Genomic DNA, 25,325 nt, shown 5'->3' with positions numbered 1-25,325 from the left:
AGCGCGAATCTCTCGGGCCGTCGAGGTCTGCTGCTTTGTCATAAAAGGGTGTTTCGATGGGCATGTCATGGGTGCGATCATACCTGCCCTAATGCACCGGATCCCATCAGAACTCCGCAGTTAAGCGTGCTTGGGCGAGAGTAGTACTAGGATGGGTGACCCCCTGGGAAGTCCTCGTGTTGCACCCCTTTTTATTTTTTGCCCACTTTTTTATTTTTTGATAATATTTATTTTTAATTTTTCGGCTTTTGGCTTTTCCTCTTCGGATAATTTTTTTCTCCCGAAAATAAACTGAGTCCGGAGACTCGCGGTGCCATGCCGCATAGCAGAACAGCGCGTTGAATCCTACGCCAGAACGGCCCCGGCAGCGCGAATATCTCGGGCCGTCGAGGTCTGCTGCTTTGTCATAAAAGGGATTTTCGAAGGGCATGTCATGGGTGCGATCATACCAGCACTAATGCACCGGATCCCATCAAAACTCCGCAGTTAAGCGTGCTTGGGCGAGAGTAGTACTAGGATGGGTGACCCCCTGGGAAGTCCTCGTGTTGCACCCTTTTTATTTTTTTCTCCACTTTTTTATTTTTTGATAATATTTATTTTTAATTTTTCGGCTTTTGGCTTTTCCTCTTCGGATAATTTTTTTCCTCCGAAAATAAACTGAGTCCGGAGACTCGCGGTGCCATGCCGCATAGCGGAACAGCGCGTTGAATCCTACGCCAGAACGGCCCCGGCAGCGCGAATATCTCGGGCCGTCGAGGTCTGCTGCTTTGTCATAAAAGGGAGTTTCGAAGGGCATGTCATGGGTGCGATCATACCAGCACTAATGCACCGGATCCCATCAAAACTCCGCAGTTAAGCGTGCTTGGGCGAGAGTAGTACTAGGATGGGTGACCCCATGGGAAGTCCTCGTGTTGCACCCTTTTTATTTTTTTCTGCACTTTTTTATTTTTTGATAATATTTATTTTTAATTTTTCGGCTTTTGGCTTTTCCTCTTCGGATAATTTTTTTTCCCTGAAAATAAACTGAGTCCGGAGACTGGCGGTGCCATGCCGCATAGCGGGACCAGCGCGTTGAATCCTACGCCAGAACGGCCCCGGCGGCGCGAATGTCTCGGGCCGTCGAGGTCTGCTGCTTTGTCATAAAAGAGAGTTTCGATGGGCATGTCATGGGTGCGATCATACCAGCACTAATGCACCGGATCCCATCAGAACTCCGCAGTTAAGCGTGCTTGGGCGAGAGTAGTACTAGGATGGGTGACCCCCTGGGAAGTCCTCGTGTTGCACCCCTTTTATTTTTTGCCCGCTTTTTTATTTTTTGATAATTTTTATTTTTAATTTTTCGGCTTTTGGCTTTTCCTCTTCGGATAATTTTTTTCCCCCGAAAATAAACTGAGTCCGGAGACTGGCGGTGCCATGCCGCATAGCGGGACCAGCGCGTTGAATCCTACGCCAGAACGGCCCCGGCGGCGCGAATGTCTCGGGCCGTCGCGGTCTGCTGCTTTGTCATAAAAGGGAGTTTCGAAGGGCATGTCATGGGTGCGATCATACCAGCACTAATGCACCGGATCCCATCATAACTCCGCAGTTAAGCGTGCTTGGGCGAGAGAAGTACTAGGATGGGTGACCCCCTGGGAAGTCCTCGTGTTGCACCCTTTTTATTTTTTGCCCGCTTTTTTATTTTTTGATAATATTTATTTTTAATTTTTTGGCTTTTGGCTTTTCCTCTTCGGATAATTTTTTTTCCCCGACAATAAACTGAGTCCGGAGACTGGCGGTGCCATGCCGCATAGCGGGACCAGCGCGTTGAATCCTACGCCAGAACGGCCCCGGCAGCGTGAATGTCTCGGGCCGTCGAGGTCTGCTGCTTTGTCATAAAAGGGAGTTTCGAAGGGCATACCATGGGTGCGATCATACCAGCACTAATGCACCGGATCCCATCAGAACTCCGCAGTTAAGCGTGCTTGGGCGAGAGTAGTACTAGGATGGGTGACCCCCTGGGAAGTCCTCGTGTTGCACCCCTTTTATTTTTTGCCCGCTTTTTTATTTTTTGATAACATTTATTTTTTGATAATTGGCTTTTGGCTTTTCCTCTTCGGATAATTTTTTTCCCCCGAAAATAAACTGAGTCCGGAGACTCGCGGTGCCATGCCGCATAGCGGAACAGCGCGTTGAATCCTACGCCAGAACGGCCCCGGCAGCGCGAATGTCTCGGGCCGTCGAGGTCTGCTGGCTTGTCATAAAAGGGTGTTTCGATGGGCATGTCATGGGTGCGATCATACCAGCCCTAATGCACCGGATCCAATCAGAACTCCGCAGTTAAGCGTGCTTGGGCGAGAGTAGTACTAGGATGGGTGACCCCCTGGGAAGTCCTCGTCTTGCACCCCTTTTTATTTTTTGCCCACTTTTTTATTTTTTGATAATATTTATTTTTAATTTTTCGGCTTTTGGCTTTTCCTCTTCGGATAATTTTTTTTCCCCGAAAATAAACCGAGTCCGGAGACTCGCGGTGCCATGCCGCATAGCGGAACAGCGCGTTGAATCCTACGCCAGAACGGCCCCGGCAGCGCGAATATCTCGGGCCGTCGAGGTCTGCTGCTTTGTCATAAAAGGGAGTTTCGAAGGGCATGTCATGGGTGCGATCATACCAGCACTAATGCACCGGATCCCATCAAAACTCCGCAGTTAAGCGTGCTTGGGCGAGAGTAGTACTAGGATGGGTGACCCCCTGGGAAGTCCTCGTGTTGCACCCTTTTTATTTTTTTCTCCACTTTTTTATTTTTTGATAATATTTATTTTTAATTTTTCGGCTTTTGGCTTTTCCTCTTCGGATAATTTTTTTCCCCCGAAAATAAACTGAGTCCGGAGACTCGCGGTGCCATGCCGCATAGCGGAACAGCGCGTTGAATCCTACGCCAGAACGGCCCCGGCAGCGCGAATCTCTCGGGCCGTCGAGGTCTGCTGCTTTGTCATAAAAGGGTGTTTCGATGGGCATGTCATGGGTGCGATCATACCTGCCCTAATGCACCGGATCCCATCAGAACTCCGCAGTTAAGCGTGCTTGGGCGAGAGTAGTACTAGGATGGGTGACCCCCTGGGAAGTCCTCGTGTTGCACCCCTTTTTATTTTTTGCCCACTTTTTTATTTTTTGATAATATTTATTTTTAATTTTTCGGCTTTTGGCTTTTCCTCTTCGGATAATTTTTTTCTCCCGAAAATAAACTGAGTCCGGAGACTCGCGGTGCCATGCCGCATAGCAGAACAGCGCGTTGAATCCTACGCCAGAACGGCCCCGGCAGCGCGAATATCTCGGGCCGTCGAGGTCTGCTGCTTTGTCATAAAAGGGATTTTCGAAGGGCATGTCATGGGTGCGATCATACCAGCACTAATGCACCGGATCCCATCAAAACTCCGCAGTTAAGCGTGCTTGGGCGAGAGTAGTACTAGGATGGGTGACCCCCTGGGAAGTCCTCGTGTTGCACCCTTTTTATTTTTTTCTCCACTTTTTTATTTTTTGATAATATTTATTTTTAATTTTTCGGCTTTTGGCTTTTCCTCTTCGGATAATTTTTTTCCTCCGAAAATAAACTGAGTCCGGAGACTCGCGGTGCCATGCCGCATAGCGGAACAGCGCGTTGAATCCTACGCCAGAACGGCCCCGGCAGCGCGAATATCTCGGGCCGTCGAGGTCTGCTGCTTTGTCATAAAAGGGAGTTTCGAAGGGCATGTCATGGGTGCGATCATACCAGCACTAATGCACCGGATCCCATCAAAACTCCGCAGTTAAGCGTGCTTGGGCGAGAGTAGTACTAGGATGGGTGACCCCATGGGAAGTGATGCAGGAGCACGAGCCCAAATCATAATGGATGTACGTCGAGTTTGGATTCTTGCTTGGGAGTGCCCGAAAACACATTGGGTTCGTAATTTCTAGCATTTAATTGGATTGAGTCTATTTTATTTTGGTCACATTGAGTCCTTTTATTTTGGGTCTATTTGAGTTCTTATTTTGGGTTTGCAATTTGCTGATTTATGTTTGTAATTGAATGCCAAGTGGCATCAAAAGAGTCCATGTTATGCAAGGATTGAGTCAAGTCATATTGGGTCATGTGTGGAGAATTTAGTTTAGTCGTATGAGTGAAATTGAGTCCTTATGCGAGAGGATTGAGTCCATGTGTTTAAGATTGAGTCCTTATGATTGAGTGCCATTAAGAAGGATTCCTAATGCCGTGAAGATCATCACTCATCACGTGGAGAAGTTCAACCATGAAGATCTCTCACATGTGGAAGAAATTCAGAGTTCAAATCCAGTTGAAATCCGTGACAGATTGAACACCATATGGTATTTTGAAGATTTTGGGAGCTACAGAAGTCTGATTAAGTTGATTCAAATTTTGTTGGAAAATAGACATCCGTAGCTTTCCAACGACTATAAGAACATGAAATTTGGAGATCAGATAAAATTTAAGGAGTCTCCCGAACTTCATACTGATGTTGGTACTCGAGAAGGTGTTTGAGTAATGGTGCGGTTGGGGTTTCCTGCTCCTAATCTCCAACCCACACACCATGAAGGGTTGACACTTGTCCAACCTTTAGTTGGCAAGTTGTTTAGGAAGTTTATCATTAGATTTGAATTTTAAAAAATGTCCTTATCTGATTTTGAGTCTAAGTAAATCTGTTTGTAACTTCCAACCTCTTTCTCTTTATAAGAGGAGGTTTTGATGAATGAAATGATATCAAATTTATTTGAAAAAAATTCTAGAGATTGGTGAGAGAGAGACCACGAAAAGAAGGGCTCTTTTCCAGCCATTGGTGAGACACCATTGGAGAGAAGAAGATAAAGGTGAGACGCCCCAACCTTCTCCTCAAATTCTAGGAACCTAGGGTGTGAGACTCAACCTAGTTTCCTTAGTTATCCTTTAGAAATAAAATCCAAAAAAAAAATATATATATATACTCCATTGTTCCCTCACGTCCACAAGAGCTTCCAACCTTCATATTCTTCAGAAAAATCTATGTTCATATAGCCAACATATTGATCATCAAATCAGGTTCAGACTAGTTCCTTTTGGTGTACCGATTGTGCCCTAGTTCTTCCATCACCAACCTATTAGAAATCCTGATTAAATTCAAGTAAAGTTTCTTCCATCCTCTTTAATACTTCATCCCTTTCAGAATCCATTTAATACTCAAAAAAACTCTCAAGCCATCAGACCTTATATTGATCAATCCAATCGGTTCGAATTGATTCCTCTCAACGAATCCAATTGCAATCTAGAACCGCCCAACGCCAACCTTTCTTTGGAGCCAATTGCTGCCAATTCAAATCAATTTTTCCAACCCATCCTCTTTCTTCTTCCTTCCACCACAAAGAACCCTAGCCTCCATTGCCATTGCTTAGAAAAAAAAGAAGAGAAGAAAGATTCAGCCATCCTCAAAGAAGAAAAAAAATCTGCAGCCCACCCCGATTGCGTCAATTGGTATCAGAGCGAATCGATCCACAGGAGTACTAGAAGAAGATCTTACCTCAGGAGAAATTTCTGCAGTAATAATTCTTGTTTGATTTTGGTTTGGGGTATTTTATATTTTGTTCTTCATCTTTGTAAACCCCATACCATGGGAGAGTTGGAGGTTGAATGAGTGGTGTAAAAGAAAAAAAAAAGAAAAAAAAAATTATCTGAAGTGGGTCAGATCATCGCTTGGGTGATGACCACTGGGGGTTAGAGTTTGAGAAAGAAGCCATAAGGAGGGTCGGTTCATCCCTTGGGTGATGGCCAAAGGGTTTTTATTATCTCTGATTTTGTTGCTGATTCTATTGCACCATCATGAGTACAAGATGTCGCTATCCCTACTATGAAGATCGACATTATCCCTACAATGTCGATCGATGTCGTTCCTACTACGATGATCGTTGCCATCCCTACAATGATGATCAACAACGAGAAGTAGAAGAGATGGATCGTACGGAGGCACGACTACGACATCGTCGCCAACAAGATAAGAAGCTGGCTGAAGTCCTCCATCGAATGGATCTTATACGGCAAAAGGAGGAGGCATACCAACTCGCGCTTCGTATGGAGTCACAGCAGCGACAACGATGCCCTGCACAAACACCGATCGTGCGACGGCCTCTAGAACGCAGTAGCCAAGGAGTCCCTTTTCCTCAAGGTAACGCCCCTATTTTCAGATCTAAAACCTCTTTTAATCGAAGTGCTTATCAAGAAAGAGGTGCTTTATGGGCCAATGAAAGGGGTAAAGGATGTATGCCCCAATCCATGCTGCAAGGAAGTAACTCTACGGATTGCTACAAGTGCGGCGGTCGAGGCCATTCCGCCGTTGTTTGCCCCACCAGAGACCAACGTTCCATGTTGGTACATGAGGAGGACGAGATTATAGAGCCTTCTGAAGTTTCTCCTTCTCCTCAGCCCACTGTTGATGAAGAAAATGAAGGAGACGAAGAAGAAACCCCTACGGATGAAGCCCTACTCGCATCAGTTGCCAAGGGTGCTAGTTCTGAAATTTCAGAAGTTGTTCCTCCTGATTTCAAGTCCATATTGGATGATTCCTCTAATATAACCCTTGAGAGTCTTCCCAAGAATCTTCCACTGATGAGAGACAACCAGCGCACCATAGATTTGGTGCCCAGATCAAGCTTGCCGAACCTTCCTGCATGCTGGTTGAACCCAAAAAAACACGAGGATTCTCGTCGCCAAGTCCTGAAGCATGGGCCGCATGCAGAAGATTTTATTGCTGATGCCCTCAGTCAAAATTCATATGTTCTAACTCTTTTAAATGTTGAGGTAATGGGGTTTGCCAATCTAAAATTTTTGTACCCCTCTGAAGTATATTTTCAGCCCATATATGCAGAAGTTTCAGCAGTGGATCAGTGGCAGCATTCAGAATTTTTGACCCATAATTGCTTTCTTTTATGTGTCCCGGAGACCTCACTTGGTGATCATATTGTTCGAGAGGTCCATGGCGGAGACCTTGGTGGTCACTTTGGCTACGTCAAAACAGTCACCATGGTGGAGGATAAGTTCTATTTGCCGACCCTGCGCAAGGAAGCAAACTTTGTGTTGATGTGGTTGAGTGTTGAATGCAGAAATTTTCAGAAGCTTCAACCTTGCCAAGTCGAATTCTTCAAAGTGCTGAAGTGGATGGGACCCAAGGCCTTTGTGCTCGAGTTACCAGATGATTTGCAGGTTAGCCCCATCTTCTATGTTGAAGAGTTGCAGCCCAATGATGCTCACTATGTTGAAGATGAAGACATCCCATCTGTACCATCTTCACTTCTTCGACGATCAGCCCCGACGGACATCATTGAGGACATCCTAGTTGTTCAGATAGTGTCCACCCACCGAGGAGAATTTCAGAAGTTTTTCATTGGAGGACCGACTAAATTCAGATCGCTCATGATTAAAGATGGAGGAAGTCCAACAGCTAAACCCAAACTTCCACAAGCTCTATCAGTTGTGAAACTCGACGGAGTCGAGTCTTTTTTCCAGAAGGGGGGAATTGATGCAGGAGCACGAGCCCAAATCATAATGGATGTACGTCGAGTTTGGATTCTTGCTTGGGAGTGCCCGAAAACACATTGGGTTCGTAATTTCTAGCATTTAATTGGATTGAGTCTATTTTATTTTGGTCACATTGAGTCCTTTTATTTTGGGTCTATTTGAGTTCTTATTTTGGGTTTGCAATTTGCTGATTTATGTTTGTAATTGAATGCCAAGTGGCATCAAAAGAGTCCATGTTATGCAAGGATTGAGTCAAGTCATATTGGGTCATGTGTGGAGAATTTAGTTTAGTCGTATGAGTGAAATTGAGTCCTTATGCGAGAGGATTGAGTCCATGTGTTTAAGATTGAGTCCTTATGATTGAGTGCCATTAAGAAGGATTCCTAATGCCGTGAAGATCATCACTCATCACGTGGAGAAGTTCAACCATGAAGATCTCTCACATGTGGAAGAAATTCAGAGTTCAAATCCAGTTGAAATCCGTGACAGATTGAACACCATATGGTATTTTGAAGATTTTGGGAGCTACAGAAGTCTGATTAAGTTGATTCAAATTTTGTTGGAAAATAGACATCCGTAGCTTTCCAACGACTATAAGAACATGAAATTTGGAGATCAGATAAAATTTAAGGAGTCTCCCGAACTTCATACTGATGTTGGTACTCGAGAAGGTGTTTGAGTAATGGTGCGGTTGGGGTTTCCTGCTCCTAATCTCCAACCCACACACCATGAAGGGTTGACACTTGTCCAACCTTTAGTTGGCAAGTTGTTTAGGAAGTTTATCATTAGATTTGAATTTTAAAAAATGTCCTTATCTGATTTTGAGTCTAAGTAAATCTGTTTGTAACTTCCAACCTCTTTCTCTTTATAAGAGGAGGTTTTGATGAATGAAATGATATCAAATTTATTTGAAAAAAATTCTAGAGATTGGTGAGAGAGAGACCACGAAAAGAAGGGCTCTTTTCCAGCCATTGGTGAGACACCATTGGAGAGAAGAAGATAAAGGTGAGACGCCCCAACCTTCTCCTCAAATTCTAGGAACCTAGGGTGTGAGACTCAACCTAGTTTCCTTAGTTATCCTTTAGAAATAAAATCCAAAAAAAAAAATATATATATACTCCATTGTTCCCTCACGTCCACAAGAGCTTCCAACCTTCATATTCTTCAGAAAAATCTATGTTCATATAGCCAACATATTGATCATCAAATCAGGTTCAGACTAGTTCCTTTTGGTGTACCGATTGTGCCCTAGTTCTTCCATCACCAACCTATTAGAAATCCTGATTAAATTCAAGTAAAGTTTCTTCCATCCTCTTTAATACTTCATCCCTTTCAGAATCCATTTAATACTCAAAAAAACTCTCAAGCCATCAGACCTTATATTGATCAATCCAATCGGTTCGAATTGATTCCTCTCAACGAATCCAATTGCAATCTAGAACCGCCCAACGCCAACCTTTCTTTGGAGCCAATTGCTGCCAATTCAAATCAATTTTTCCAACCCATCCTCTTTCTTCTTCCTTCCACCACAAAGAACCCTAGCCTCCATTGCCATTGCTTAGAAAAAAAAGAAGAGAAGAAAGATTCAGCCATCCTCAAAGAAGAAAAAAAATCTGCAGCCCACCCCGATTGCGTCAGGAAGTCCTCGTGTTGCACCCTTTTTATTTTTTTCTGCACTTTTTTATTTTTTGATAATATTTATTTTTAATTTTTCGGCTTTTGGCTTTTCCTCTTCGGATAATTTTTTTTCCCTGAAAATAAACTGAGTCCGGAGACTGGCGGTGCCATGCCGCATAGCGGGACCAGCGCGTTGAATCCTACGCCAGAACGGCCCCGGCGGCGCGAATGTCTCGGGCCGTCGAGGTCTGCTGCTTTGTCATAAAAGAGAGTTTCGATGGGCATGTCATGGGTGCGATCATACCAGCACTAATGCACCGGATCCCATCAGAACTCCGCATTTAAGCGTGCTTGGGCGAGAGTAGTACTAGGATGGGTGACCCCCTGGGAAGTCCTCGTGTTGCACCCCTTTTATTTTTTGCCCGCTTTTTTATTTTTTGATAATTTTTATTTTTAATTTTTCGGCTTTTGGCTTTTCCTCTTCGGATAATTTTTTTCCCCCGAAAATAAACTGAGTCCGGAGACTGGCGGTGCCATGCCGCATAGCGGGACCAGCGCGTTGAATCCTACGCCAGAACGGCCCCGGCGGCGCGAATGTCTCGGGCCGTCGCGGTCTGCTGCTTTGTCATAAAAGGGAGTTTCGAAGGGCATGTCATGGGTGCGATCATACCAGCACTAATGCACCGGATCCCATCATAACTCCGCAGTTAAGCGTGCTTGGGCGAGAGAAGTACTAGGATGGGTGACCCCCTGGGAAGTCCTCGTGTTGCACCCTTTTTATTTTTTGCCCGCTTTTTTATTTTTTGATAATATTTATTTTTAATTTTTTGGCTTTTGGCTTTTCCTCTTCGGATAATTTTTTTTCCCCGACAATAAACTGAGTCCGGAGACTGGCGGTGCCATGCCGCATAGCGGGACCAGCGCGTTGAATCCTACGCCAGAACGGCCCCGGCAGCGTGAATGTCTCGGGCCGTCGAGGTCTGCTGCTTTGTCATAAAAGGGAGTTTCGAAGGGCATACCATGGGTGCGATCATACCAGCACTAATGCACCGGATCCCATCAGAACTCCGCAGTTAAGCGTGCTTGGGCGAGAGTAGTACTAGGATGGGTGACCCCCTGGGAAGTCCTCGTGTTGCACCCCTTTTATTTTTTGCCCGCTTTTTTATTTTTTGATAACATTTATTTTTTGATAATTGGCTTTTGGCTTTTCCTCTTCGGATAATTTTTTTCCCCCGAAAATAAACTGAGTCCGGAGACTCGCGGCGCCATGCCGCATAGCGGAACAGCGCGTTGAATCCTACGCCAGAACGGCCCCGGCAGCGCGAATGTCTCGGGCCGTCGAGGTCTGCTGGCTTGTCATAAAAGGGTGTTTCGATGGGCATGTCATGGGTGCGATCATACCAGCCCTAATGCACCGGATCCAATCAGAACTCCGCAGTTAAGCGTGCTTGGGCGAGAGTAGTACTAGGATGGGTGACCTCCTGGGAAGTCCTCGTCTTGCACCCCTTTTTATTTTTTGCCCACTTTTTTATTTTTTGATAATATTTATTTTTAATTTTTCGGCTTTTGGCTTTTCCTCTTCGGATAATTTTTTTTTCCCGAAAATAAACCGAGTCCGGAGACTCGCGGTGCCATGCCGCATAGCGGAACAGCGCGTTGAATCCTACGCCAGAACGGCCCCGGCAGCGCGAATATCTCGGGCCGTCGAGGTCTGCTGCTTTGTCATAAAAGGGAGTTTCGAAGGGCATGTCATGGGTGCGATCATACCAGCACTAATGCACCGGATCCCATCAAAACTCCGCAGTTAAGCGTGCTTGGGCGAGAGTAGTACTAGGATGGGTGACCCCCTGGGAAGTCCTCGTGTTGCACCCTTTTTATTTTTTTCTCCACTTTTTTATTTTTTGATAATATTTATTTTTAATTTTTCGGCTTTTGGCTTTTCCTCTTCGGATAATTTTTTTCCCCCGAAAATAAACTAAGTCCGGAGACTCGCGGTGCCATGCCGCATAGCGGAACAGCGCGTTGAATCCTACGCCAGAACGGCCCCGGCAGCGCGAATCTCTCGGGCCGTCGAGGTCTGCTGCTTTGTCATAAAAGGGTGTTTCGATGGGCATGTCATGGGTGCGATCATACCTGCCCTAATGCACCGGATCCCATCAGAACTCCGCAGTTAAGCGTGCCTGGGCGAGAGTAGTACTAGGATGGGTGACCCCCTGGGAAGTCCTCGTGTTGCACCCTTTTTATTTTTTGCCCGCTTTTTTATTTTTTGATAATATTTATTTTTAATTTTTCGGCTTTTGGCTTTTCCTCTTCGGATAATTTTTTTTTCTCGAAAAAAAACTGAGTCCGGAGACTGGCGGTGCCATGCTGCATAGCGGAACAGCGCGTTGAATCCTACGCCAGAACGGCCCCGGCAGCGCGAATGTCTCGGGTCGTCGCGGTCTGCTGCTTTGTCATAAAAGGGAGTTTCGAAGGGCATGTCATGGGTGCGATCATACCAGCACTAATGCACCGGATCCCATCATAACTCCGCAGTTAAGCGTGCTTGGGCGAGAGAAGTAATAGGATGGGTGACCCCCTAGGAAGTCCTCGTGTTGCACCCTTTTTATTTTTTGCCCGCTTTTTTATTTTTTGATAATATTTATTTTTAATTTTTTGGCTTTTGGCTTTTCCTCTTCGGATAATTTTTTTTCCCCGACAATAAACTGAGTCCGGAGACTAGCGGTGCCATGCCGCATAGCGGGACCAGCGCGTTGAATCCTACGCTAGAACGGCCCCGGCAGCGTGAATGTCTCGGGCCGTCGAGGTCTGCTGCTTTGTCATAAAAGGGAGTTTCGAAGGGCATATCATGGGTGCGATCATACCAGCACTAATGCACCGGATCCCATCAGAACTCCGCAGTTAAGCGTGCTTGGGCGAGAGTAGTAGTAGGATGGGTGACCCCCTGGGAAGTCCTCGTGTTGCACCCCTTTTATTTTTTGCCCGCTTTTTTATTTTTTGATAACATTTATTTTTAATTTTTTGGCTTTTGGCTTTTCCTCTTCGGATAATTTTTTTCCCCCGAAAATAAACTGAGTCCGGAGACTCGCGGTGCCATGCCGCATAGCGGAACAGCGCGTTGAATCCTACGCCAGAACGGCCCCGGCAGCGCGAATGTCTCGGGCCGTCGAGGTCTGCTGCTTTGTCATAAAAGGGTGTTTCGATGGGCATGTCATGGGTGCGATCATACCAGCCCTAATGCACCGGATCCCATCAGAACTCCGCAGTTAAGCGTGCTTGGGCGAGAGTAGTACTAGGATGGGTGACCCCCTGGGAAGTCCTCGTCTTGCACCCCTTTTTATTTTTTGCCCACTTTTTTATTTTTTGATAATATTTATTTTTAATTTTTCGGCTTTTGGCTTTTCCTCTTCGGATAATTTTTTTCCCCCGAAAATAAACTGAGTCCGGAGACTCGCGGTGCCATGCCGCATAGCGGAACAGCGCGTTGAATCCTACGCCAGAACGGCCCCGGCAGCGCGAATATCTCGGGCCGTCGAGGTCTGCTGCTTTGTCATAAAAGGGAGTTTCGAAGGGCATGTCATGGGTGCGATCATACCAGCACTAATGCACCGGATCCCATCAAAACTCCGCAGTTAAGCGTGCTTGGGCGAGAGTAGTACTAGGATGGGTGACCCCCTGGGAAGTCCTCGTGTTGCACCCTTTTTATTTTTTTCTCCACTTTTTTATTTTTTGATAATATTTATTTTTAATTTTTCGACTTTTGGCTTTTCCTCTTCGGATAATTTTTTTCCCCCGAAAATAAACTGAGTCCGGAGACTGGCGGTGCCATGCCGCATAGCGGGACCAGCGCGTTGAATCCTACGCCAGAACGGCCCCGGCGGCGCGAATGTCTCGGGCCGTCGAGGTCTGCTGCTTTGTCATAAAAGGGAGTTTCGATGGGCATGTCATGGGTGCGATCATACCAGCACTAATGCACCGGATCCCATCAGAACTCCGCAGTTAAGCGTGCTTGGGCGAGAGTAGTACTAGGATGGGTGACCTCCTGGGAAGTCCTCGTGTTGCACCCCTTTTATTTTTTGCCCGCTTTTTTATTTTTTGATAATATTTATTTTTAATTTTTCGGCTTTTGGCTTTTCCTCTTCGGATAATTTTTTTCCCCCGAAAATAAACTGAGTCCGGAGACTCGCGGTGCCATGCCGCATAGCGGAACAGCGCGTTGAATCCTACGCCAGAACGGCCCCGGCAGCGCGAATGCCTCGGGCCGTCGAGATCTGCTGCTTTGTCATAAAAGGGAGTTTCGAAGGGCATGTCATGGGTGCGATCATACCAGCACTAATGCACCGGATCCGATCAGAACTCCGCAGTTAAGCGTGCTTGGGCGAGAGTAGTACTAGGATGGGTGACCCCCTGGGAAGTCCTCGTGTTGCACCCTTTTTATTTTTTGCCCGCTTTTTTATTTTTTGATAATATTTATTTTTAATTTTTCGGCTTTTGGCTTTTCCTCTTCGGATAATTTTTTTTTCTCGAAAATAAACTGAGTCCGGAGACTGGCGGTGCCATGCTGCATAGCGGAACAGCGCGTTGAATCCTACGCCAGAACGGCCCCGGCAGCGCGAATGTCTCGGGCCGTCGCGGTCTGCTGCTTTGTCATAAAAGGGAGTTTCGTAGGGCATGTCATGGGTGCGATCATACCAGCACTAATGCACCGGATCCCATCATAACTCCGCAGTTAAGCGTGCTTGGGCGAGAGTAGTACTAGGATGGGTGACCCCCTGGGAAGTCCTCGTGTTGCACCCCTTTTATTTTTTGCCCGCTTTTTTATTTTTTGATAATATTTATTTTTAATTTTTCGGCTTTTGGCTTTTCCTCTTCGGATAATTTTTTTCCCCCGAAAATAAACTGAGTCCGGAGACTCGCGGTGCCATGCCGCATAGCGGAACAGCGCGTTGAATCCTACGCCAGAACGGCCCCGGCAGCGCGAATGCCTCGGGCCGTCGAGATCTGCTGCTTTGTCATAAAAGGGAGTTTCGAAGGGCATGTCATGGGTGCGATCATACCAGCACTAATGCACCGGATCCGATCAGAACTCCGCAGTTAAGCGTGCCTGGGCGAGAGTAGTACTAGGATGGGTGACCCCCTGGGAAGTCCTCGTGTTGCACCCTTTTTATTTTTTGCCCGTTTTTTTATTTTTTGATAATATTTATTTTTAATTTTTCGGCTTTTGGCTTTTCCTCTTCGGATAATTTTTTTTTCTCGAAAAAAAACTGAGTCCGGAGACTGGCGGTGCCATGCTGCATAGCGGAACAGCGCGTTGAATCCTACGCCAGAACGGCCCCGGCAGCGCGAATGTCTCGGGCCGTCGCGGTCTGCTGCTTTGTCATAAAAGGGAGTTTCGAAGGGCATGTCATGGGTGCGATCATACTAGCACTAATGCACCGGATCCCATCATAACTCCGCAGTTAAGCGTGCTTGGGCGAGAGAAGTAATAGGATGGGTGACCCCCTAGGAAGTCCTCGTGTTGCACCCTTTTTATTTTTTGCCCGCTTTTTTATTTTTTGATAATATTTATTTTTAATTTTTTGGCTTTTGGCTTTTCCTCTTCGGATAATTTTTTTTCCCCGACAATAAACTGAGTCCGGAGACTAGCGGTGCCATGCCGCATAGCGGGACCAGCGCGTTGAATCCTACGCCAGAACGGCCCCGGCAGCGTGAATGTCTCGGGCCGTCGAGGTCTGCTGCTTTGTCATAAAAGGGAGTTTCGAAGGGCATATCATGGGTGCGATCATACCAGCACTAATGCACCGGATCCCATCAGAACTCCGCAGTTAAGCGTGCTTGGGCGAGAGTAGTAGTAGGATGGGTGACCCCCTGGGAAGTCCTCGTGTTGCACCCCTTTTATTTTTTGCCCGCTTTTTTATTTTTTGATAACATTTATTTTTAATTTTTTGGCTTTTGGCTTTTCCTCTTCGGATAATTTTTTTCCCCCGAAAATAAACTGAGTCCGGAGACTCGCGGTGCCATGCCGCATAGCGGAACAGCGCGTTGAATCCTACGCCAGAACGGCCCCGGCAGCGCGAATGTCTCGGGCCGTCGAGGTCTGCTGCTTTGTCATAAAAGGGTGTTTCGATGGGCATATCATGGGTGCGATCATACCAGCCCTAATGCACCGGATCCCATCAGAACTCCGCAGTTAAGCGTGCTTGCGCGAGAGTAGTACTAGGATGGGTGACCCCCTGGGAAGTCCTCGTGTTGCACCCCTTTTATTTTTTGCCCGCTTTTTTATTTTTTGATAATATTTATTTTTAATTTTTCGGCTTTTGGCTTTTCCTCTTCGGATAATTTTTTTCCCCCGAAAATAAACTGAGTCCGGAGACTCGCGGTGCCAAGCCGCATAGCGGAACAGCGCGTTGAATCCTACGCCAGAACGGCCCCGGCAGCGCGAATATCTCGGGCCGTCGAGGTCTGCTGCTTTGTCATAAAAGGGAGTTTCGAAGGGCATGTCATGGGTGCGATCATACCAGCACTAATGCACCGGATCCCATCAAAACTCCGCAGTTAAGCGTGCTTGGGCGAGAGTAGTACTAGGATGGGTGACCCCCTGGGAAGTCCTCGTGATGCACCCTTTTTATTTTTTTCTCCACTTTTTTATTTTTTGATAATATTTATTTTTAATTTTTCGGCTTTTGGCTTTTCCTCTTCGGATAATTTTTTTTCCCTGAAAATAAACTGAGTCCGGAGACTGGCGGTGCCATGCCGCATAGCGGGACCAGCGCGTTGAATCCTACGCCAGAACGGCCCCGGCGGCGCGAATGTCTCGGGCCGTCGAGGTCTGCTGCTTTGTCATAAAAGAGAGTTTCGATGGGCATGTCATGGGTGCGATCACACCAGCACTAATGCACCGGATCCCATCAGAACTCCGCAGTTAAGCGTGCTTGGGCGAGAGTAGTACTAGGATGGGTGACCCCCTGGGAAGTCCTCGTGTTGCACCCCTTTTATTTTTTGCCCGCTTTTTTATTTTTTGATAATATTTATTTTTAATTTTTTGGCTTTTGGCTTTTCCTCTTCGGATAATTTTTTTTCTCCGAAAATAAACTGAGTCCGGAGACTCGCGGTGCCATGCCGCATAGCGGAACAGCGCGTTGAATCCTACGCCAGAACGGCCCCGGCAGCGCGAATGCCTCGGGCCGTCGAGATCTGCTGCTTTGTCATAAAAGGGAGTTTCGAAGGGCATGTCATGGGTGCGATCATACCAGCACTAATGCACCGGATCCGATCAGAACTCCGCAGTTAAGCGTGCTTGGGCGAGAGTAGTACTAGGATGGGTGACCCCCTGGGAAGTCCTCGTGTTGCACCCTTTTTATTTTTTGCCCGCTTTTTTATTTTTTGATAATATTTATTTTTAATTTTTCGGCTTTTGACTTTTCCTCTTCGGATAATTTTTTTTTCTCGAAAATAAACTGAGTCCGGAGACTGGCGGTGCCATGCTGCATAGCGGAACAACGCGTTGAATCCTACGCCAGAACGGCCCCGGCAGCGCGAATGTCTCGGGCCGTCGCGGTCTGCTGCTTTGTCATAAAAGGGAGTTTCGAAGGGCATGTCATGGGTGCGATCATACCAGCACTAATGCACCGGATCCCATCATAACTCCGCAGTTAAGCGTGCTTGGGCGAGAGAAGTACTAGGATGGGTGACCCCCTGGGAAGTCCTCGTGTTGCACCCTTTTTATTTTTTGCCCGCTTTTTTATTTTTTGATAATATTTATTTTTAATTTTTTGGCTTTTGGCTTTTCCTCTTCGGATAATTTTTTTTCCCCGACAATAAACTGAGTCCGGAGACTGGCGGTGCCATGCCGCATAGCGGGACCAGCGCGTTGAATCCTACGCCAGAACGGCCCCGGCAGCGTGAATGTCTCGGGCCGTCGAGGTCTGCTGCTTTGTCATAAAAGGGAGTTTCGAAGGGCATACCATGGGTGCGATCATACCAGCACTAATGCACCGGATCCCATCAGAACTCCGCAGTTATGCGTGCTTGGGCGAGAGTAGTACTAGGATGGGTGACCCCCTGGGAAGTCCTCGTGTTGCACCCCTTTTATTTTTTGCCCGCTTTTTTATTTTTTGATAAAATTTATTTTTAATTTTTTGGCTTTTGGCTTTTCCTCTTCGGATAATTTTTTTCCCCAGAAAATAAACTGAGTCCAGAGACTCGCGGTGCCATGCCGCATAGCGGAACAGCGCGTTGAATCCTACGCCAGAACGGCCCCGGCAGCGCGAATGTCTCGGGCCGTCGAGGTCTGCTGCTTTGTCATAAAAGGGTGTTTCGATGGGCATGTCATGGGTGCGATCATACCTGCCCTAATGCACCGGATCCCATCAGAACTCCGCAGTTAAGCGTGCTTGGGCGAGAGTAGTACTAGGATGGGTGACCCCCTGGGAAGTCCTCGTGTTGCACCCCTTTTTATTTTTTGCCCACTTTTTTATTTTTTGATAATATTTATTTTTAATTTTTCGGCTTTTGGCTTTTCCTCTTCGGATAATTTTTTTCTCCCGAAAATAAACTGAGTCCGGAGACTCGCGGTGCCATGCCGCATAGCGGAACAGCGCGTTGAATCCTACGCCAGAACGGCCCCGGCAGCGCGAATATCTCGGGCCGTCGAGGTCTGCTGCTTTGTCATAAAAGGGATTTTCGAAGGGCATGTCATGGGTGCGATCATACCAGCGCTAATGCACCGGATCCCATCAAAACTCCGCAGTTAAGCGTGCTTGGGCGAGAGTAGTACTAGGATGGGTGACCCCCTGGGAAGTCCTCGTGTTGCGCCCTTTTTATTTTTTTCTCCACTTTTTTATTTTTTGATAATATTTATTTTTAATTTTTCGGCTTTTGGCTTTTCCTCTTCGGATAATTTTTTTCCCCCGAAAATAAACTGAGTCCGGAGACTCGCGGTGCCAAGCCGCATAGCGGAACAGCGCGTTGAATCCTACGCCAGAACGGCCCCGGCAGCGCGAATATCTCGGGCCGTCGAGGTCTGCTGCTTTGTCATAAAAGGGAGTTTCGAAGGGCATGTCATGGGTGCGATCATACCAGCACTAATGCACCGGATCCCATCAAAACTCCGCAGTTAAGCGTGCTTGGGCGAGAGTAGTACTAGGATGGGTGACCCCCTGGGAAGTCCTCGTGATGCACCCTTTTTATTTTTTTCTCCACTTTTTTATTTTTTGATAATATTTATTTTTAATTTTTCGGCTTTTGGCTTTTCCTCTTCGGATAATTTTTTTTCCCTGAAAATAAACTGAGTCCGGAGACTGGCGGTGCCATGCCGCATAGCGGGACCAGCGCGTTGAATCCTACGCCAGAACGGCCCCGGCGGCGCGAATGTCTCGGGCCGTCGAGGTCTGCTGCTTTGTCATAAAAGAGAGTTTCGATGGGCATGTCATCGGTGCGATCACACCAGCACTAATGCACCGGATCCCATCAGAACTCCGCAGTTAAGCGTGCTTGGGCGAGAGTAGTACTAGGATGGGTGACCCCCTGGGAAGTCCTCGTGTTGCACCCCTTTTATTTTTTGCCCGCTTTTTTATTTTTTGATAATATTTATTTTTAATTTTTTGGCTTTTGGCTTTTCCTCTTCGGATAATTTTTTTTCTCCGAAAATAAACTGAGTCCGGAGACTCGCGGTGCCATGCCGCATAGCGGAACAGCGCGTTGAATCCTACGCCAGAACGGCCCCGGCAGCGCGAATGCCTCGGGCCGTCGAGATCTGCTGCTTTGTCATAAAAGGGAGTTTCGAAGGGCATGTCATGGGTGCGATCATACCAGCACTAATGCACCGGATCCGATCAGAACTCCGCAGTTAAGCGTGCTTGGGCGAGAGTAGTACTAGGATGGGTGACCCCCTGGGAAGTCCTCGTGTTGCACCCTTTTTATTTTTTGCCCGCTTTTTTATTTTTTGATAATATTTATTTTTAATTTTTCGGCTTTTGACTTTTCCTCTTCGGATAATTTTTTTTTCTCGAAAATAAACTGAGTCCGGAGACTGGCGGTGCCATGCTGCATAGCGGAACAACGCGTTGAATCCTACGCCAGAACGGCCCCGGCAGCGCGAATGTCTCGGGCCGTCGCGGTCTGCTGCTTTGTCATAAAAGGGAGTTTCGAAGGGCATGTCATGGGTGCGATCATACCAGCACTAATGCACCGGATCCCATCATAACTCCGCAGTTAAGCGTGCTTGGGCGAGAGAAGTACTAGGATGGGTGACCCCCTGGGAAGTCCTCGTGTTGCACCCTTTTTATTTTTTGCCCGCTTTTTTATTTTTTGATAATATTTATTTTTAATTTTTTGGCTTTTGGCTTTTCCTCTTCGGATAATTTTTTTTCCCCGACAATAAACTGAGTCCGGAGACTGGCGGTGCCATGCCGCATAGCGGGACCAGCGCGTTGAATCCTACGCCAGAACGGCCCCGGCAGCGTGAATGTCTCGGGCCGTCGAGGTCTGCTGCTTTGTCATAAAAGGGAGTTTCGAAGGGCATACCATGGGTGCGATCATACCAGCACTAATGCACCGGATCCCATCAGAACTCCGCAGTTATGCGTGCTTGGGCGAGAGTAGTACTAGGATGGGTGACCCCCTGGGAAGTCCTCGTGTTGCACCCCTTTTATTTTTTGCCCGCTTTTTTATTTTTTGATAAAATTTATTTTTAATTTTTTGGCTTTTGGCTTTTCCTCTTCGGATAATTTTTTTCCCCAGAAAATAAACTGAGTCCAGAGACTCGCGGTGCCATGCCGCATAGCGGAACAGCGCGTTGAATCCTACGCCAGAACGGCCCCGGCAGCGCGAATGTCTCGGGCCGTCGAGGTCTGCTGCTTTGTCATAAAAGGGTGTTTCGATGGGCATGTCATGGGTGCGATCATACCTGCCCTAATGCACCGGATCCCATCAGAACTCCGCAGTTAAGCGTGCTTGGGCGAGAGTAGTACTAGGATGGGTGACCCCCTGGGAAGTCCTCGTGTTGCACCCCTTTTTATTTTTTGCCCACTTTTTTATTTTTTGATAATATTTATTTTTAATTTTTCGGCTTTTGGCTTTTCCTCTTCGGATAATTTTTTTCTCCCGAAAATAAACTGAGTCCGGAGACTCGCGGTGCCATGCCGCATAGCGGAACAGCGCGTTGAATCCTACGCCAGAACGGCCCCGGCAGCGCGAATATCTCGGGCCGTCGAGGTCTGCTGCTTTGTCATAAAAGGGATTTTCGAAGGGCATGTCATGGGTGCGATCATACCAGCGCTAATGCACCGGATCCCATCAAAACTCCGCAGTTAAGCGTGCTTGGGCGAGAGTAGTACTAGGATGGGTGACCCCCTGGGAAGTCCTCGTGTTGCGCCCTTTTTATTTTTTTCTCCACTTTTTTATTTTTTGATAATATTTATTTTTAATTTTTCGGCTTTTGGCTTTTCCTCTTCGGATAATTTTTTTCCCCCGAAAATAAACTGAGTCCGGAGACTCGCGGTGCCATGCCGCATAGCGGAACAGCGCGTTGAATCCTACGCCAGAACGGCCCCGGCAGCGCGAATATCTCGGGCCGTCGAGGTCTGCTGCTTTGTCATAAAAGGGAGTTTCGAAGGGCATGTCATGGGTGCGATCATACCAGCACTAATGCACCGGATCCCATCAAAACTCCGCAGTTAAGCGTGCTTGGGCGAGAGTAGTACTAGGATGGGTGACCCCCTGGGAAGTCCTCGTGTTGCACCCTTTTTATTTTTTTCTCCACTTTTTTATTTTTTGATAATATTTATTTTTAATTTTTCGGCTTTTGGCTTTTCCTCTTCGGATAATTTTTTTTCCCTGAAAATAAACTGAGTCCGGAGACTGGCGGTGCCATGCCGCATAGCGGGACCAGCGCGTTGAATCCTACGCCAGAACGGCCCCGGCGGCGCGAATGTCTCGGGCCGTCGAGGTCTGCTGCTTTGTCATAAAAGAGAGTTTCGATGGGCATGTCATGGGTGCGATCATACCAGCACTAATGCACCGGATCCCATCAGAACTCCGCAGTTAAGCGTGCTTGGGCGAGAGTAGTACTAGGATGGGTGACCCCCTGGGAAGTCCTCGTGTTGCACCCCTTTTATTTTTTGCCCGCTTTTTTATTTTTTGATAATATTTATTTTTAATTTTTCGGCTTTTGGCTTTTCCTCTTCGGATAATTTTTTTCCCCCGAAAATAAACTGAGTCCGGAGACTCGCGGTGCCATGCCGCATCGCGGAACAGCGCGTTGAATCCTACGCCAGAACGGCCCCGGCAGCGCGAATGCCTCGGGCCGTCGAGATCTGCTGCTTTGTCATAAAAGGGAGTTTCGAAGGGCATGTCATGGGTGCGATCATACCAGCACTAATGCACCGGATCCGATCAGAACTCCGCAGTTAAGCGTGCCTGGGCGAGAGTAGTACTAGGATGGGTGACCCCCTGGGAAGTCCTCGTGTTGCACCCTTTTTATTTTTTGCCCGTTTTTTTATTTTTTGATAATATTTATTTTTAATTTTTCGGCTTTTGGCTTTTCCTCTTCGGATAATTTTTTTTTCTCGAAAAAAAACTGAGTCCGGAGACTGGCGGTGCCATGCTGCATAGCGGAACAGCGCGTTGAATCCTACGCCAGAACGGCCCCGGCAGCGCGAATGTCTCGGGCCGTCGCGGTCTGCTGCTTTGTCATAAAAGGGAGTTTCGAAGGGCATGTCATGGGTGCGATCATACTAGCACTAATGCACCGGATCCCATCATAACTCCGCAGTTAAGCGTGCTTGGGCGAGAGAAGTAATAGGATGGGTGACCCCCTAGGAAGTCCTCGTGTTGCACCCTTTTTATTTTTTGCCCGCTTTTTTATTTTTTGATAATATTTATTTTTAATTTTTTGGCTTTTGGCTTTTCCTCTTCGGATAATTTTTTTTCCCCGACAATAAACTGAGTCCGGAGACTAGCGGTGCCATGCCGCATAGCGGGACCAGCGCGTTGAATCCTACGCCAGAACGGCCCCGGCAGCGTGAATGTCTCGGGCCGTCGAGGTCTGCTGCTTTGTCATAAAAGGGAGTTTCGAAGGGCATATCATGGGTGCGATCATACCAGCACTAATGCACCGGATCCCATCAGAACTCCGCAGTTAAGCGTGCTTGGGCGAGAGTAGTAGTAGGATGGGTGACCCCCTGGGAAGTCCTCGTGTTGCACCCCTTTTATTTTTTGCCCGCTTTTTTATTTTTTGATAACATTTATTTTTAATTTTTTGGCTTTTGGCTTTTCCTCTTCGGATAATTTTTTTCCCCCGAAAATAAACTGAGTCCGGAGACTCGCGGTGCCATGCCGCATAGCGGAACAGCGCGTTGAATCCTACGCCAGAACGGCCCCGGCAGCACGAATGTCTCGGGCCGTCGAGGTCTGCTGCTTTGTCATAAAAGGGTGTTTCGATGGGCATATCATGGGTGCGATCATACCAGCCCTAATGCACCGGATCCCATCAGAACTCCGCAGTTAAGCGTGCTTGCGCGAGAGTAGTACTAGGATGGGTGACCCCCTGGGAAGTCCTCGTGTTGCACCCCTTTTATTTTTTGCCCGCTTTTTTATTTTTTGATAATATTTATTTTTAATTTTTCGGCTTTTGGCTTTTCCTCTTCGGATAATTTTTTTCCCCCGAAAATAAACTGAGTCCGGAGACTCGCGGTGCCAAGCCGCATAGCGGAACAGCGCGTTGAATCCTACGCCAGAACGGCCCCGGCAGCGCGAATATCTCGGGCCGTCGAGGTCTGCTGCTTTGTCATAAAAGGGAGTTTCGAAGGGCATGTCATGGGTGCGATCATACCAGCACTAATGCACCGGATCCCATCAAAACTCCGCAGTTAAGCGTGCTTGGGCGAGAGTAGTACTAGGATGGGTGACCCCCTGGGAAGTCCTCGTGATGCACCCTTTTTATTTTTTTCTCCACTTTTTTATTTTTTGATAATATTTATTTTTAATTTTTCGGCTTTTGGCTTTTCCTCTTCGGATAATTTTTTTTCCCTGAAAATAAACTGAGTCCGGAGACTGGCGGTGCCATGCCGCATAGCGGGACCAGCGCGTTGAATCCTACGCCAGAACGGCCCCGGCGGCGCGAATGTCTCGGGCCGTCGAGGTCTGCTGCTTTGTCATAAAAGAGAGTTTCGATGGGCATGTCATGGGTGCGATCACACCAGCACTAATGCACCGGATCCCATCAGAACTCCGCAGTTAAGCGTGCTTGGGCGAGAGTAGTACTAGGATGGGTGACCCCCTGGGAAGTCCTCGTGTTGCACCCCTTTTATTTTTTGCCCGCTTTTTTATTTTTTGATAATATTTATTTTTAATTTTTTGGCTTTTGGCTTTTCCTCTTCGGATAATTTTTTTTCTCCGAAAATAAACTGAGTCCGGAGACTCGCGGTGCCATGCCGCATAGCGGAACAGCGCGTTGAATCCTACGCCAGAACGGCCCCGGCAGCGCGAATGCCTCGGGCCGTCGAGATCTGCTGCTTTGTCATAAAAGGGAGTTTCGAAGGGCATGTCATGGGTGCGATCATACCAGCACTAATGCACCGGATCCGATCAGAACTCCGCAGTTAAGCGTGCTTGGGCGAGAGTAGTACTAGGATGGGTGACCCCCTGGGAAGTCCTCGTGTTGCACCCTTTTTATTTTTTGCCCGCTTTTTTATTTTTTGATAATATTTATTTTTAATTTTTCGGCTTTTGACTTTTCCTCTTCGGATAATTTTTTTTTCTCGAAAATAAACTGAGTCCGGAGACTGGCGGTGCCATGCTGCATAGCGGAACAACGCGTTGAATCCTACGCCAGAACGGCCCCGGCAGCGCGAATGTCTCGGGCCGTCGCGGTCTGCTGCTTTGTCATAAAAGGGAGTTTCGAAGGGCATGTCATGGGTGCGATCATACCAGCACTAATGCACCGGATCCCATCATAACTCCGCAGTTAAGCGTGCTTGGGCGAGAGAAGTACTAGGATGGGTGACCCCCTGGGAAGTCCTCGTGTTGCACCCTTTTTATTTTTTGCCCGCTTTTTTATTTTTTGATAATATTTATTTTTAATTTTTTGGCTTTTGGCTTTTCCTCTTCGGATAATTTTTTTTCCCCGACAATAAACTGAGTCCGGAGACTGGCGGTGCCATGCCGCATAGCGGGACCAGCGCGTTGAATCCTACGCCAGAACGGCCCCGGCAGCGTGAATGTCTCGGGCCGTCGAGGTCTGCTGCTTTGTCATAAAAGGGAGTTTCGAAGGGCATACCATGGGTGCGATCATACCAGCACTAATGCACCGGATCCCATCAGAACTCCGCAGTTATGCGTGCTTGGGCGAGAGTAGTACTAGGATGGGTGACCCCCTGGGAAGTCCTCGTGTTGCACCCCTTTTATTTTTTGCCCGCTTTTTTATTTTTTGATAAAATTTATTTTTAATTTTTTGGCTTTTGGCTTTTCCTCTTCGGATAATTTTTTTCCCCAGAAAATAAACTGAGTCCAGAGACTCGCGGTGCCATGCCGCATAGCGGAACAGCGCGTTGAATCCTACGCCAGAACGGCCCCGGCAGCGCGAATGTCTCGGGCCGTCGAGGTCTGCTGCTTTGTCATAAAAGGGTGTTTCGATGGGCATGTCATGGGTGCGATCATACCTGCCCTAATGCACCGGATCCCATCAGAACTCCGCAGTTAAGCGTGCTTGGGCGAGAGTAGTACTAGGATGGGTGACCCCCTGGGAAGTCCTCGTGTTGCACCCCTTTTTATTTTTTGCCCACTTTTTTATTTTTTGATAATATTTATCTTTAATTTTTCGGCTTTTGGCTTTTCCTCTTCGGATAATTTTTTTCTCCCGAAAATAAACTGAGTCCGGAGACTCGCGGTGCCATGCCGCATAGCGGAACAGCGCGTTGAATCCTACGCCAGAACGGCCCCGGCAGCGCGAATATCTCGGGCCGTCGAGGTCTGCTGCTTTGTCATAAAAGGGATTTTCGAAGGGCATGTCATGGGTGCGATCATACCAGCGCTAATGCACCGGATCCCATCAAAACTCCGCAGTTAAGCGTGCTTGGGCGAGAGTAGTACTAGGATGGGTGACCCCCTGGGAAGTCCTCGTGTTGCGCCCTTTTTATTTTTTTCTCCACTTTTTTATTTTTTGATAATATTTATTTTTAATTTTTCGGCTTTTGGCTT

General features: G+C 47.3%; 51 non-coding genes and 4 pseudogenes across 51 annotated transcripts; all 55 read left to right on the top strand.

Moving 5' to 3' along the window:
- The first annotated feature begins 69 nt into the window (after window positions 1-69).
- Window positions 70-188, top strand: LOC149759150 (5S ribosomal RNA). The gene has a single exon (XR_016403971.1). It is a non-coding gene; the product is annotated as a 5S ribosomal RNA (ribosomal RNA).
- Window positions 189-435: 247 nt separating this feature from the next.
- LOC149759149 (5S ribosomal RNA) lies at window positions 436-554 on the top strand. Its single transcript, XR_016404866.1, has one exon. It is a non-coding gene; the product is annotated as a 5S ribosomal RNA (ribosomal RNA).
- A 247-nt stretch (window positions 555-801) lies between these two features.
- On the top strand, window positions 802-920 carry LOC149759148 (5S ribosomal RNA). The gene has a single exon (XR_016404956.1). It is a non-coding gene; the product is annotated as a 5S ribosomal RNA (ribosomal RNA).
- Window positions 921-1,168: 248 nt separating this feature from the next.
- LOC149759147 (5S ribosomal RNA) lies at window positions 1,169-1,287 on the top strand. The gene has a single exon (XR_016409124.1). It is a non-coding gene; the product is annotated as a 5S ribosomal RNA (ribosomal RNA).
- A 247-nt stretch (window positions 1,288-1,534) lies between these two features.
- LOC149759146 (5S ribosomal RNA) lies at window positions 1,535-1,653 on the top strand. The gene has a single exon (XR_016406605.1). It is a non-coding gene; the product is annotated as a 5S ribosomal RNA (ribosomal RNA).
- A 247-nt stretch (window positions 1,654-1,900) lies between these two features.
- Window positions 1,901-2,019, top strand: LOC149759145 (5S ribosomal RNA). The gene has a single exon (XR_016409122.1). It is a non-coding gene; the product is annotated as a 5S ribosomal RNA (ribosomal RNA).
- A 246-nt stretch (window positions 2,020-2,265) lies between these two features.
- On the top strand, window positions 2,266-2,384 carry LOC149759144 (5S ribosomal RNA). Its single transcript, XR_016408653.1, has one exon. It is a non-coding gene; the product is annotated as a 5S ribosomal RNA (ribosomal RNA).
- A 247-nt stretch (window positions 2,385-2,631) lies between these two features.
- LOC149759143 (5S ribosomal RNA) lies at window positions 2,632-2,750 on the top strand. The gene has a single exon (XR_016404864.1). It is a non-coding gene; the product is annotated as a 5S ribosomal RNA (ribosomal RNA).
- A 247-nt stretch (window positions 2,751-2,997) lies between these two features.
- On the top strand, window positions 2,998-3,116 carry LOC149759142 (5S ribosomal RNA). The gene has a single exon (XR_016403969.1). It is a non-coding gene; the product is annotated as a 5S ribosomal RNA (ribosomal RNA).
- Window positions 3,117-3,363: 247 nt separating this feature from the next.
- LOC149759141 (5S ribosomal RNA) lies at window positions 3,364-3,482 on the top strand. Its single transcript, XR_016404863.1, has one exon. It is a non-coding gene; the product is annotated as a 5S ribosomal RNA (ribosomal RNA).
- A 247-nt stretch (window positions 3,483-3,729) lies between these two features.
- Window positions 3,730-3,848, top strand: LOC149759140 (5S ribosomal RNA; annotated as a pseudogene).
- Window positions 3,849-9,418: 5,570 nt separating this feature from the next.
- LOC149759139 (5S ribosomal RNA) lies at window positions 9,419-9,537 on the top strand. The gene has a single exon (XR_016403802.1). It is a non-coding gene; the product is annotated as a 5S ribosomal RNA (ribosomal RNA).
- Window positions 9,538-9,784: 247 nt separating this feature from the next.
- Window positions 9,785-9,903, top strand: LOC149759138 (5S ribosomal RNA). Its single transcript, XR_016406604.1, has one exon. It is a non-coding gene; the product is annotated as a 5S ribosomal RNA (ribosomal RNA).
- Window positions 9,904-10,150: 247 nt separating this feature from the next.
- LOC149759137 (5S ribosomal RNA) lies at window positions 10,151-10,269 on the top strand. Its single transcript, XR_016409120.1, has one exon. It is a non-coding gene; the product is annotated as a 5S ribosomal RNA (ribosomal RNA).
- A 246-nt stretch (window positions 10,270-10,515) lies between these two features.
- Window positions 10,516-10,634, top strand: LOC149759136 (5S ribosomal RNA). The gene has a single exon (XR_016408588.1). It is a non-coding gene; the product is annotated as a 5S ribosomal RNA (ribosomal RNA).
- Window positions 10,635-10,881: 247 nt separating this feature from the next.
- On the top strand, window positions 10,882-11,000 carry LOC149759135 (5S ribosomal RNA). Its single transcript, XR_016404862.1, has one exon. It is a non-coding gene; the product is annotated as a 5S ribosomal RNA (ribosomal RNA).
- A 247-nt stretch (window positions 11,001-11,247) lies between these two features.
- On the top strand, window positions 11,248-11,366 carry LOC149759134 (5S ribosomal RNA). The gene has a single exon (XR_016404528.1). It is a non-coding gene; the product is annotated as a 5S ribosomal RNA (ribosomal RNA).
- Window positions 11,367-11,612: 246 nt separating this feature from the next.
- LOC149759133 (5S ribosomal RNA) lies at window positions 11,613-11,731 on the top strand (annotated as a pseudogene).
- A 247-nt stretch (window positions 11,732-11,978) lies between these two features.
- On the top strand, window positions 11,979-12,097 carry LOC149759132 (5S ribosomal RNA). Its single transcript, XR_016401210.1, has one exon. It is a non-coding gene; the product is annotated as a 5S ribosomal RNA (ribosomal RNA).
- A 246-nt stretch (window positions 12,098-12,343) lies between these two features.
- LOC149759131 (5S ribosomal RNA) lies at window positions 12,344-12,462 on the top strand. The gene has a single exon (XR_016405578.1). It is a non-coding gene; the product is annotated as a 5S ribosomal RNA (ribosomal RNA).
- Window positions 12,463-12,709: 247 nt separating this feature from the next.
- On the top strand, window positions 12,710-12,828 carry LOC149759130 (5S ribosomal RNA). The gene has a single exon (XR_016404861.1). It is a non-coding gene; the product is annotated as a 5S ribosomal RNA (ribosomal RNA).
- Window positions 12,829-13,076: 248 nt separating this feature from the next.
- LOC149759129 (5S ribosomal RNA) lies at window positions 13,077-13,195 on the top strand. The gene has a single exon (XR_016410389.1). It is a non-coding gene; the product is annotated as a 5S ribosomal RNA (ribosomal RNA).
- A 246-nt stretch (window positions 13,196-13,441) lies between these two features.
- On the top strand, window positions 13,442-13,560 carry LOC149759128 (5S ribosomal RNA). Its single transcript, XR_016404253.1, has one exon. It is a non-coding gene; the product is annotated as a 5S ribosomal RNA (ribosomal RNA).
- Window positions 13,561-13,806: 246 nt separating this feature from the next.
- LOC149759127 (5S ribosomal RNA) lies at window positions 13,807-13,925 on the top strand. Its single transcript, XR_016405891.1, has one exon. It is a non-coding gene; the product is annotated as a 5S ribosomal RNA (ribosomal RNA).
- A 246-nt stretch (window positions 13,926-14,171) lies between these two features.
- On the top strand, window positions 14,172-14,290 carry LOC149759126 (5S ribosomal RNA). The gene has a single exon (XR_016404573.1). It is a non-coding gene; the product is annotated as a 5S ribosomal RNA (ribosomal RNA).
- Window positions 14,291-14,536: 246 nt separating this feature from the next.
- LOC149759125 (5S ribosomal RNA) lies at window positions 14,537-14,655 on the top strand (annotated as a pseudogene).
- Window positions 14,656-14,902: 247 nt separating this feature from the next.
- LOC149759124 (5S ribosomal RNA) lies at window positions 14,903-15,021 on the top strand. Its single transcript, XR_016401209.1, has one exon. It is a non-coding gene; the product is annotated as a 5S ribosomal RNA (ribosomal RNA).
- A 246-nt stretch (window positions 15,022-15,267) lies between these two features.
- Window positions 15,268-15,386, top strand: LOC149759123 (5S ribosomal RNA). The gene has a single exon (XR_016407691.1). It is a non-coding gene; the product is annotated as a 5S ribosomal RNA (ribosomal RNA).
- A 246-nt stretch (window positions 15,387-15,632) lies between these two features.
- Window positions 15,633-15,751, top strand: LOC149759122 (5S ribosomal RNA). The gene has a single exon (XR_016407991.1). It is a non-coding gene; the product is annotated as a 5S ribosomal RNA (ribosomal RNA).
- A 248-nt stretch (window positions 15,752-15,999) lies between these two features.
- On the top strand, window positions 16,000-16,118 carry LOC149759121 (5S ribosomal RNA). The gene has a single exon (XR_016401926.1). It is a non-coding gene; the product is annotated as a 5S ribosomal RNA (ribosomal RNA).
- A 246-nt stretch (window positions 16,119-16,364) lies between these two features.
- Window positions 16,365-16,483, top strand: LOC149759120 (5S ribosomal RNA). The gene has a single exon (XR_016404251.1). It is a non-coding gene; the product is annotated as a 5S ribosomal RNA (ribosomal RNA).
- Window positions 16,484-16,729: 246 nt separating this feature from the next.
- LOC149759119 (5S ribosomal RNA) lies at window positions 16,730-16,848 on the top strand. Its single transcript, XR_016406603.1, has one exon. It is a non-coding gene; the product is annotated as a 5S ribosomal RNA (ribosomal RNA).
- A 247-nt stretch (window positions 16,849-17,095) lies between these two features.
- On the top strand, window positions 17,096-17,214 carry LOC149759118 (5S ribosomal RNA). The gene has a single exon (XR_016404005.1). It is a non-coding gene; the product is annotated as a 5S ribosomal RNA (ribosomal RNA).
- A 246-nt stretch (window positions 17,215-17,460) lies between these two features.
- Window positions 17,461-17,579, top strand: LOC149759117 (5S ribosomal RNA). Its single transcript, XR_016403968.1, has one exon. It is a non-coding gene; the product is annotated as a 5S ribosomal RNA (ribosomal RNA).
- A 247-nt stretch (window positions 17,580-17,826) lies between these two features.
- On the top strand, window positions 17,827-17,945 carry LOC149759116 (5S ribosomal RNA). The gene has a single exon (XR_016407716.1). It is a non-coding gene; the product is annotated as a 5S ribosomal RNA (ribosomal RNA).
- A 247-nt stretch (window positions 17,946-18,192) lies between these two features.
- Window positions 18,193-18,311, top strand: LOC149759115 (5S ribosomal RNA). The gene has a single exon (XR_016407990.1). It is a non-coding gene; the product is annotated as a 5S ribosomal RNA (ribosomal RNA).
- Window positions 18,312-18,559: 248 nt separating this feature from the next.
- On the top strand, window positions 18,560-18,678 carry LOC149759114 (5S ribosomal RNA). The gene has a single exon (XR_016405342.1). It is a non-coding gene; the product is annotated as a 5S ribosomal RNA (ribosomal RNA).
- A 246-nt stretch (window positions 18,679-18,924) lies between these two features.
- On the top strand, window positions 18,925-19,043 carry LOC149759113 (5S ribosomal RNA). Its single transcript, XR_016404250.1, has one exon. It is a non-coding gene; the product is annotated as a 5S ribosomal RNA (ribosomal RNA).
- Window positions 19,044-19,289: 246 nt separating this feature from the next.
- LOC149759112 (5S ribosomal RNA) lies at window positions 19,290-19,408 on the top strand. Its single transcript, XR_016406602.1, has one exon. It is a non-coding gene; the product is annotated as a 5S ribosomal RNA (ribosomal RNA).
- Window positions 19,409-19,655: 247 nt separating this feature from the next.
- Window positions 19,656-19,774, top strand: LOC149759111 (5S ribosomal RNA). The gene has a single exon (XR_016404004.1). It is a non-coding gene; the product is annotated as a 5S ribosomal RNA (ribosomal RNA).
- Window positions 19,775-20,020: 246 nt separating this feature from the next.
- LOC149759110 (5S ribosomal RNA) lies at window positions 20,021-20,139 on the top strand. Its single transcript, XR_016403967.1, has one exon. It is a non-coding gene; the product is annotated as a 5S ribosomal RNA (ribosomal RNA).
- Window positions 20,140-20,386: 247 nt separating this feature from the next.
- Window positions 20,387-20,505, top strand: LOC149759109 (5S ribosomal RNA). Its single transcript, XR_016407715.1, has one exon. It is a non-coding gene; the product is annotated as a 5S ribosomal RNA (ribosomal RNA).
- Window positions 20,506-20,752: 247 nt separating this feature from the next.
- LOC149759108 (5S ribosomal RNA) lies at window positions 20,753-20,871 on the top strand. Its single transcript, XR_016404860.1, has one exon. It is a non-coding gene; the product is annotated as a 5S ribosomal RNA (ribosomal RNA).
- Window positions 20,872-21,119: 248 nt separating this feature from the next.
- Window positions 21,120-21,238, top strand: LOC149759107 (5S ribosomal RNA). The gene has a single exon (XR_016409119.1). It is a non-coding gene; the product is annotated as a 5S ribosomal RNA (ribosomal RNA).
- A 246-nt stretch (window positions 21,239-21,484) lies between these two features.
- Window positions 21,485-21,603, top strand: LOC149759106 (5S ribosomal RNA). The gene has a single exon (XR_016404572.1). It is a non-coding gene; the product is annotated as a 5S ribosomal RNA (ribosomal RNA).
- Window positions 21,604-21,849: 246 nt separating this feature from the next.
- LOC149759105 (5S ribosomal RNA) lies at window positions 21,850-21,968 on the top strand (annotated as a pseudogene).
- A 247-nt stretch (window positions 21,969-22,215) lies between these two features.
- LOC149759104 (5S ribosomal RNA) lies at window positions 22,216-22,334 on the top strand. Its single transcript, XR_016401208.1, has one exon. It is a non-coding gene; the product is annotated as a 5S ribosomal RNA (ribosomal RNA).
- Window positions 22,335-22,580: 246 nt separating this feature from the next.
- Window positions 22,581-22,699, top strand: LOC149759103 (5S ribosomal RNA). The gene has a single exon (XR_016407690.1). It is a non-coding gene; the product is annotated as a 5S ribosomal RNA (ribosomal RNA).
- A 246-nt stretch (window positions 22,700-22,945) lies between these two features.
- Window positions 22,946-23,064, top strand: LOC149759102 (5S ribosomal RNA). Its single transcript, XR_016407989.1, has one exon. It is a non-coding gene; the product is annotated as a 5S ribosomal RNA (ribosomal RNA).
- A 248-nt stretch (window positions 23,065-23,312) lies between these two features.
- LOC149759101 (5S ribosomal RNA) lies at window positions 23,313-23,431 on the top strand. Its single transcript, XR_016401925.1, has one exon. It is a non-coding gene; the product is annotated as a 5S ribosomal RNA (ribosomal RNA).
- Window positions 23,432-23,677: 246 nt separating this feature from the next.
- LOC149759100 (5S ribosomal RNA) lies at window positions 23,678-23,796 on the top strand. The gene has a single exon (XR_016404249.1). It is a non-coding gene; the product is annotated as a 5S ribosomal RNA (ribosomal RNA).
- Window positions 23,797-24,042: 246 nt separating this feature from the next.
- Window positions 24,043-24,161, top strand: LOC149759099 (5S ribosomal RNA). The gene has a single exon (XR_016406601.1). It is a non-coding gene; the product is annotated as a 5S ribosomal RNA (ribosomal RNA).
- A 247-nt stretch (window positions 24,162-24,408) lies between these two features.
- LOC149759098 (5S ribosomal RNA) lies at window positions 24,409-24,527 on the top strand. The gene has a single exon (XR_016404003.1). It is a non-coding gene; the product is annotated as a 5S ribosomal RNA (ribosomal RNA).
- A 246-nt stretch (window positions 24,528-24,773) lies between these two features.
- Window positions 24,774-24,892, top strand: LOC149759097 (5S ribosomal RNA). Its single transcript, XR_016403966.1, has one exon. It is a non-coding gene; the product is annotated as a 5S ribosomal RNA (ribosomal RNA).
- A 247-nt stretch (window positions 24,893-25,139) lies between these two features.
- LOC149759096 (5S ribosomal RNA) lies at window positions 25,140-25,258 on the top strand. The gene has a single exon (XR_016407714.1). It is a non-coding gene; the product is annotated as a 5S ribosomal RNA (ribosomal RNA).
- Window positions 25,259-25,325: the final 67 nt, after the last annotated feature.

Source organism: Phoenix dactylifera, chromosome 4 (genome assembly GCF_051530095.1).
Source record: "Phoenix dactylifera cultivar Ajwa chromosome 4, Ajwa_hap1_PhDact_Kaust_v1.1, whole genome shotgun sequence".
Classification (NCBI taxonomy): domain Eukaryota; kingdom Viridiplantae; phylum Streptophyta; class Magnoliopsida; order Arecales; family Arecaceae; genus Phoenix; species Phoenix dactylifera.
Note: the sequence above shows the minus strand (reverse complement) of the source record. Positions and strands in the feature narration are given on the sequence as shown.